Here is a 7433-nt window from a genome sequence, read left to right as displayed (position 1 = left end):
GTCTGATCAGTTCCTAAGGAATTTAAGGCTACTTCAGGAGTCATTTGAAGGCAGAGAAATAACTATACATACTATACTGGTGCATAATAATTACCATACCCTGTATTTAAGACTACAATACGTGAAACTAGTGAACAATACATTTATTTACTCTTTGTTTCCTCTAAAAATATTTGCTGACAATATCTAGAAGACAGTGAGGCAGTCATAGGGCTGAAGACACTGGAATATGAATGGCACTGTGCTAAGGTTTGAATATCAGCTCCAAAATTCTTAACTGTCTGACTTTATTTGTACCAGTTAACCTCTTCATGATCAGTTTCCTTATCAGTAAGATGGATATTACAATAAGATCTACCCCAGAAGAGCTTTTATGTGATGAAATAACACAAACATCCTAATATATGATTCAGCATATGTGAAAGTTATAAGTACAGTTGACCCTCTGTATCCGTGGGATCCACATACCCAGACTGAACCAGAGGCAGATTGGAAATATTTGAAAAATATATTTTTTTGGAGAGTTTTTTTTTTTTTTTCGTTATAGGGTGCGTACGCTTGCCAGACAGACAGAGAGAGACATAGAGACAGAAAGCGAGAAATCACACCCCGGGGGGATGGTCACGCTGCAATTCCGTCTCCTCCATTCTCCTCTCGGGATCTTGGGCATGCACGCGCACGCGCCTGGCATGAGTTTTAAGCCTCCGGGTCCGGGGCGCGAACCACGGTAGACTACATGGGAGTCCAGCGACATAGCCATTACGCTAACTGCTGGTTCCCTTGAAAAATATTTTTAAAAATGGTTGCATCTATGAAAAATGTAGAATCTTTTTCTTTGTTACTATTCTCTAAATAATACAGTACAACTATTTTTGTAGTATTTACATTGTATTAGGTATTACAAGTACTCCAGAGATGATTCAAAGTATACAGAAAGATGTGTGTAGGTTATACAGAAATCCTATGGCATGGCATATAAGAGACCAGTATCCATTACTTTTAGTGTCTGTGGAGCTACTGGACCCAGTCCTGCACTAATACTGAGGGTTGTCTCTGCACTCAATGAAAGTGTACCTTCTGTGAGTTATACCTCCATTAAAAGATGTTATCAAAAAGGAAATAATGAAAGAACAGAATAAGGGGTGGTTAAGATATAATTGACAAAGCTTTGATAATTGCTAATTAAACTAAATTCATCTTGCTTAAGTATATATTACATACAGGTTCTCTCATTTTTCAGATAAAGAAACTAAGGCTTGGACCAGCAGGTGGTGTGGTGGTTAAAGCGCTGGACTCCCACATGACTGATCAAGTCCCAGACCTAGTGTTTTCCTTTATCACTGTCTCCCTATCTCTTCTCTCTCTCTCTCTCTCTCTCTTCTCTCTCTCTCTCTCTCTGCCATATGTGGCCTATAACAAATATAATAATAATAAAAAATGAATAAATAATTCTTTAAAAAGAATTTGCATTTAAAAATAAAAAGAAACTAAGGCTGGGTGTGATGTTAGCACTTCCTTAAGTTGGTAGAAAATGTGTAGCAAGGTCATAAACTTAGGCCTTTATTAGAGTCCTTACTTTTGATTGCTTTAGCAGATAAACATTTTCGGTAAACTTGACATAAACCCTTTGGTATGCTATGTTGCAAAATTTCTTTCCAAAGCTCAAGATCAAGTTTATTGAACCAATGAGTGGAAATGTACTTACACTCCCAAACGTGTGGCAGGCTGTGCTCTAGATGCTGCTCCCGTGACTTGTAAACTAATCACTGAACTTCAGCATGACTTTGGCTTTAATGAATCTCTTGTAATTTGGAAACAAAATTAAAAAGCTATAGACAACAAAAAATTTAAAAAGAGGAGCCTGGAATATAAGATCAAAAACTTTCTGTAGATATGTATTGTATAGAAAAATATGTGTTGTGACCAGCAGATGGTATTAGCAGTTATGTAGTTGTACTTCCACATGGCTGACCACTCATTGAGTCCCTGGACTCAGTGGATTCAAACTCATGTTGGGTGCATGTGTGTACATGCCCAAGATCTCAGGAGGAGAATGGAGGAGAAGGGATTGCAGCACGGCCATATCTCCTTGGGTGGTGATTTTTCGTTTTTTGTCTCCCTGTCTTTCCAGCAAGCTTATGAGCCCTATAGCAAAAATCTCTCAAAAAAGAAAAAAAGAAAAAAAAAAAAGAAAGAAAGAAAGAGAGAGAAAGGAAGATATATGTTTACTCTAGTAGTGGTAGTAAAAGTCTTGTATAAAATACTGTTCTTTATTCTATTATTTATTTACACTACTGAGACCTAAATTATCACTAGAGAATATTAGAACTTAGTTCTATTTTTCACGTTGCTATATAAAACTTTAATTTTTCTTGTTTCTCTCAATGATGTACACATTTATATATTTCTTTTCTTTTCTTTTTTTTTAGAGGTTTTTGCTATAGGGTGTATACACTCGCCAGAAAGACAGAGAGAGACAGAGACAGAAAGCGAGAAATCACCCCCCAGGGGGAGTGGCTACGCCGCAATCTCTTTTCCTCCATTCTCCTCTCGGGATCTTGGGCATGCACGCACATGCGCCCAGCATGAATTTAAGCCACTGGTTCCAGGACTCAATCAGCAGTCTACTACATGGGAGTCCAGCCACATAGCCATTAGCTGGTCCCTATGTAGTTCTTTTTTATCTTTTTAAAATATTTTCTTTTTAAAATATTTTTGTCAGGAGACATGTGTGCACCTCAGAGCACTAGAAAGAGAAAGATAAAGTACTCTAATGGGACAAGGTCATGCCACAAATACCCTTCTTTGATTTTTCCTTTTGTTCAGTATTCTGCGGACACACACACATATGAACCCTCCATGTTTTTCAAGCTGCCAAATTTAGGATTCAAACCATGATCTGTCTTAGAACATCCAGTTCTCAATCACAGTGCTTAACCACTGTGCTGCAGGGCCAGTCCCATTCATGCGTGAAACAGTGAATTTTTACATTACTTATAGTCCTTAGATGGATAGCAGAATAGGTCATCTAATGTATTCTTATACAGTTTCAATCTACTTGATTTGTTAGTTTGATCATTTTACAACAGAATTTATTGAACTGTTTCTACACCAAATTTAATATCCTTTTGCATGAAAGACTGGAAATTGCTCTCATGTGCTTTTCTTGCTCTGTATTGCTACAGAATTGTCAATAATTAAGTAATATTACTGCATCTGAAATGTTCTATTAACATTGCTATGTATTCAACTATTAGTTTTAGCAAATTCTTCTAGTTTGTAAAACAAACTGAAAGTAATATATTTTAAGATATTGAAAGCATTTAAAACAAAAATGATTCTTCATTGTACATATTTAAGAAATGTAAGCTTAAGGCAGTTTTATCTGGAAACTCTCCTGAAAGAGAGTGAAAGGATGATAAGTCAGAATACAAAGACTAAGTGTAGCATAGAAAAATGGAAGGCTAATTATGGCAGAGTATGAATCTCAGTTTAAAAATCTGTCACTCTTTTCCATCCATAGACTGCACTTCAATCTCTGCTATTGTAAAATGTGGGTTGGGGCTGGTCCTGTAACCTGGTGGTCAAGGGCCTGGACCCCACACAGTCAATTTTGTGGGTCCCAAACCTTGGACCTGGTGGCTTGAAAATACTTTCTAGACATGTGTGTGCACAAAATCCAGGCAAGGTGGAAACATGGAGGAGAATGGATTGTGCTGTGATCATGCCCCCTTGGTGAGTACTTTCTCCCTCTCCCTCTGTTTCTTTGACTCTCTGGTGAGCATGTGCACCCTCCATCAATGAGAAAGAAAGAAGGAAGGTTAATTATATTGTGATCTTCTTTATTAAATCCTCCAAATTCAATTTTCTCTTGTCTCTTTCTATTAGTCCATGGTTCTAATGCACAGATTCTGGTGGTTCTAGGAAGCTGGTCCCATTTTCTTTCCAGACCTGGAGCACATGAGAGAGGCTTAATCAATTAGTGCATATGCTTGCCTATCTGAGTTTATGACCTGAACTGCTCAATCCAAGTAGAATTCAGGACATTGACTTGATATGTGAAGGCAAAAAGCATTGCCACTATGTGGAGCTATTGAGCCCCGCTACTGCAGTGGATATTCCATGTTCTAGAGCCTGTCTGAGATGGCACTGGGAAGAGGCAGAGCCCAGAAAATCTCTGGGGGTATTTGACACTCTGATGACACTGTAGTCAAATTGTGCTGAAGCTCACTCAACTTCTGGCCTTTTCAATTCAATTCAATTCAATTCAACTTCTGGAATGCAAATTCCCCTTACTTCAGAGTATTTGAGATGGATGTTCATATACCTGCAATGTATAATCATATACCTGATTTAAAGAAAATAATTCCCCAGTCTACAGGTTGTAAGATTTAACACTACAGATTGACAGTTTCTCATCTAAATTCTTATAAGAACCATTGTGCTTTAGAATTCACCATTGTTTTAGTTTTAAAGAGAAAGTGCAGTATGTGTACTCTATAGTAGGTAACATTGCCAAAAAGACCAGTGGCAATAACCTGAAATCAAACTCGTTGGTTATTTCTGCCGCAAAATGTGTAAACATCACAATTGGTGGGATTTTTTTTTCTTTTTTTTAATGACTGCAGATAGCCCAGTCATTGTTCATCTCTGGCTTTACTGAAAGTGAATTTTAAAAACAAAAGCATAAAAACTTGATGTAGAGCATTTTTGATTTTAGATTTTAGTTAAGGGTATGTGTATCTGTACATTCTCTCTCTCTTTGTCTCTCTGTCTCTGTATAAACATACTCATATATATATATATATGTATAATATATACGAAAGTGTCTATGTGTGTGGTGCACGTGTATAAATATTAGGTCATAGTTTAAGTTCTTATTTACTTTATGGAAGTCATTTTTAGGTTACTGGCATTACAAAATGCTTCTTTATAGGATATAATTTATACTCTAATTATATCTCCGTGTTCATCATCAACATCGAAAAGATGAATTATAGTTTACTCTGCCCAATTTCTCAAATAAATTTAGACTGAATTAGATTAACTTTACTGGGGCCAGCAGGTGGTGTGACAGTTAGGGCACTGGACTCCCACATGGGCAACCACAGTTAGTCCCAGACCTGGTGACTTGCTTTCTCACTTTTTCTTTCTCTCTCTCTGGTAAGCACACATGCCTTATAGTAAATGAAATAATAATAATAAAAATTAAATAGATGATTCTTTTAAAAAAAAGAAGATGTTTGCTAAGATGAAAAAAATTTAATTGAATACTTTCACTATTACTCTGCTTTGACACAAAAGACAGGCCTGTTAAGTATCAATCTGACATTCATTAGGATGAGTAACTCAGTGGTTGGAAACTACTGCTATGTCAGGATTATTCCTTCTGTTTCTGACAACTGATAAAAATGGTGCAAGTTCATTCTTGTTAGATAAATGTTTTCAGCAAATGTAAAATATAATTTTTACTCTTTTTGATTTTTAAAAAGAATTACTTCTTTAATTTTATATATTGCTATTATTATTATTATTATATTTTAATTTGACCAGAGAGAAATAGAGAGAGAAGGAAAGAGAAAATAAGCCTCCAGGTTCAGGACTCAAACCACGTTGGCCATGTGGGAGTCCAGCACCTTAACCACCTAGCCACTTTCCAGCCCCATTATTGGTTTTGTTTTTAATAAAATCATATAAAATATGTAGAAATTGATGTAACACTCATGACATTGTCAAGAAAACCATGGCGATGAAGAGATAAATATTATATTCACTGCTTAATAAATAAAAGTAATTTGATTTATTTAAGAGATATTTTCCTTAGGGTGCATGCACTCATCAGAGAGAGAGAGAGAGAAACAGAGACAGTGAGAGAAAAAGTGAGAACTCACTCTCCAGGGGAAATTTCCTCCATTCTTCTCCTCGGATACTGGGCTCAAAGGCACCCATGCCCAGTGTGAGTTTCAAGCCACTGGGCCTGGGACTCAAGCAGTGGTCAGTCATGTGGGAGTCCAGAGACCGAGCTGTTATGCCCTCTGTTGGTCCCAGTAATTTCACTTGACCTTAGTTTTGTTGTCATTGTTGTTTCAAAGAGTTTTTTTTTTTTTTTTTTTTTGCTATAGGGCACTCACCAGAAACAGAGAGCAACAGAAAGAAAGTGAGAAAATATCCCCCAGGAGTGATGGCCATGCTGCAAACCCTTTTCCTCCATTCTCCTCTTAGGATTCTGGCACACATGCACACATGCCTGACGAGTTTTAAGCCATCAGGTCTGGGACTCGAACTGCTGTTGATCACATAGGAGTCCAGAGCCTTAACCATTCAGCCACCTGCTGGCCCTGTTATTATTTTTTATTAACTACATTATTTTTTTTTGCAATTTATTCTTGACATTAAGAAATAATATCTCCTGACACTTAATTGGAGATGAAATATATTTAGAAACATTTCTGAGTCAGCCAGAGGTGCAGGAGTTAAGGCAGTCTGTTTCCACATGGCCAAATTTGCTGTTGAGTCCTGAATCTGGAAGTTTGAGAAACATGCCAGATGCATGTGTAGGGGTACCCAATATTTGAAAAGGAGAAAGGGAGAAGGGATTATGATTTGACCATCCCCATGGGGAATACTTCCTCACATTTCCTCTCCTTCTCTCTCAGTAATTCTCTGGCAAGTGCATGCTAGTAATTTTTTTTTAATTGTTTTTCTAAAACTACACCATTAGTTGTTTCTGATAATCCTGTATCAATCTCGTATTTTTTCTTATGAAGAAGCTAGTAAACAAAGAAATAAACAAACTTACTCTAAACAGGTTTCTTCTAAACACACATTTGCGCTCATTTTGTAAATTAGGAGAAAAGACGTTTATCCTAAAGGTTGTGGTAGCCACTGTTAATAGTATTAATGCAATTGTGTTGTAAACATAGACTATTTTAACTTGCTCAGCACTCTCCTATCACCCAACTTGAATTCTACCTTTAAAATATAAACACTTGCATTTTATGTAGCTTTTCTCTGTGTTTTTATTCAGTGTTCTACTCAAATGACTAGTATGATGTCTGTCTCTCAAGACATAATTATAAGCCACAAAACCCACGCTGGCTTTTCTGAGTAAAACATTGATTCATTAAAGCGGAAAGAATGTTCATCGTATCTTCTTCAGAGCTAAAGCAGCAGGCCAGGCATACACATGGTTAGGAAAAATGACCCAATTATACACATAGCACTTGTCTTCCCTAAAGAGCAATCTACTTCAGCTGCTGCCGGGCACAAGAATGACAGCCACCGGTACAGCACTGTTATTAGGACTTTGGCCACTGCTGCTCCTGCACACTGGCTGTTTCTCCACCACACTTGTGAAAATGGTTTCCTTGTAGTGCCTCTTTTATGTCCCTCTCCTCCACGCCCCATAGGGATGTGTGCAAACTGCAAAGTAC

This window comes from Tupaia chinensis, unplaced genomic scaffold (genome assembly GCF_000334495.1).
Source record: "Tupaia chinensis unplaced genomic scaffold, TupChi_1.0 Scaffold000606_1, whole genome shotgun sequence".
Lineage (NCBI taxonomy): Eukaryota > Metazoa > Chordata > Mammalia > Scandentia > Tupaiidae > Tupaia > Tupaia belangeri.
This window is presented reverse-complemented; position numbering follows the sequence as displayed.